This window comes from Malus domestica, chromosome 17 (genome assembly GCF_042453785.1).
Source record: "Malus domestica chromosome 17, GDT2T_hap1".
Taxonomy (NCBI): domain Eukaryota; kingdom Viridiplantae; phylum Streptophyta; class Magnoliopsida; order Rosales; family Rosaceae; genus Malus; species Malus domestica.
Genome location: NC_091677.1, coordinates 29071869 through 29073664, shown reverse-complemented (window position 1 = coordinate 29073664; position 1796 = coordinate 29071869). Strand labels below are relative to the sequence as shown.

The following is a 1796-nucleotide window of genomic DNA, read 5'->3' as shown; positions in this document are numbered from 1 at the left end:
GGAAAACTAAATTTAAAGACAAAGTTTTGAAAACTAAATGACATGAAAGTTAATGAGTGGTTTATTACTTAAACGTTGATAAACGTGCTTATTCATATTGGTGTCACATCATTTAGTTTTCAAATTTAGTCTTCATAACATTACTCTATAAAATATTGAACAAAAAACATGAGGTGGCAAAAAGTTCATGAAGAGTTCCACTTTTAGGATAGTTTCCTTAGCATTTATCTACAAATATAGTTTGTAAAAACTTTCCTGACAATATTTAGAACATCTTTAATGGGCTCCTTGTATGTACTTTTAACTAAACTTTAGAAAGAAGTTGAAAAATTCATCTCCAATTGTACTTTTTATCATGCTTCTAGAATGACAAAAGCTAAACGAGCTCTTAAATTTAACCCCAGGCTCTCCTATATAATATTTTCACAAGTATCCTCTAACTTAACCTTGTCATACATTATCAACCTCAGGCTCCGCCATCAGTCGTGAAGGAAAAGTTAGGGAAAGAAAAGGATTGATAGCCCTTTGTAGACAGGAGAAAAAGGTGCCCACGAGAGAGTTGCCATCACCTAACGCATAGTGCAACTTGAAAATGTGCTCATAGAATGTTGCCCACGAGAGAGTTGCCATCACCATGCCAGCAGGGCGACCATCACCTAACACTGTTTTGGTGTTATGCTTGCGAGTGAGTACACACAAACACACACATACATGTATATTTATATGTAATGGAGTGAGGTTAATACAAGTATCCTCTAACTTAACCTTCTCATACATTATCAACCTCAGGCTCCGCCATCAGTCGTGAAGGAAAAGTTAGGGAAAGAAAAGGATTGATAGCCCTTTGTAGACAGGAGAAAAAGGTGCCCACGAGAGAGTTGCCATCACCTAACGCATGGTGCAACTTGAAAATGTGCTCATAGAATGTTGCCCACGAGAGAGTTGCGATCACCATGCCAGCAGGGCGACCATCACCTAACACTGTTTTGGTGTTATGCTTGCGAGTGAGTACACACACACACATACATGTATATTTATATGTAATGGAGTGAGGTTAATTACTGAGGTTTTTTTGCATGGTGTGGTTCAATTGAACCCCTTGTTTTACTCAGGTAGCCTGCGCATCTAATAAACTCTTATTTCCTTTTCTTACACTTTCAAAAAGAAAAAAAAAAACCAAATTCGATACTTTAAAAATTAGTAAAAGTACGAGAAGACCTTAAAACTAAGGATTGAGATATTTTTTTTTTTAATACATACGATGTTATCAGGGGCTGGTCCAAATATTTTAGAGGCTTTGGGCAAAAATAAAAAAGAGGTCCACAAACCTACAACCACGCATAAGAAAGTTTACATTTTTTATGTGATTTTTTTTCCTTCTTTTCAACTAGGTACCTAAAGGATTTTCAATAATTTGAATAGGTATTTTTCTTTGTCGGACAATAAGTTCATCATACATAAAAAAACAAAGTTACATCGTAATATTTGGTCAATTGGTCATAAGGAAAAGAAGATTGTCATATAGTAGAAAAGTACTAGTCTCTCTGTTAGTTCGTGTGAATGACTATTTTCTTATGCGCTTCTAAAATTAAGGTATAAATAAAATTACTTTCTTCATTCTTAATATTAAAGTATAAGGAATAAGAAAATAAGTAAACAAAGATTATTTTATGTGTCTGCAATATAGATGAGTAACTCTTTCTCTTCCTTCTAAAAAAAAGAAAAAGCAAACCAGCAATTCAAGTAGGCAAACACACAGTAGTGAAACATAAACAAGCATCTAATAGATGAGTATC

The 1796-nt window shown here is 34.3% G+C and overlaps 1 long non-coding RNA gene across 1 annotated transcript; it reads left to right on the top strand.

Moving 5' to 3' along the window:
* Positions 1 to 443: 443 nt before the first annotated feature.
* Positions 444 to 1148, top strand: LOC114822673 (uncharacterized). The gene is made up of 2 exons (XR_003770809.2): positions 444 to 685; positions 790 to 1148. It is a non-coding gene; the product is annotated as an uncharacterized lncRNA (long non-coding RNA).
* Positions 1149 to 1796: the final 648 nt, after the last annotated feature.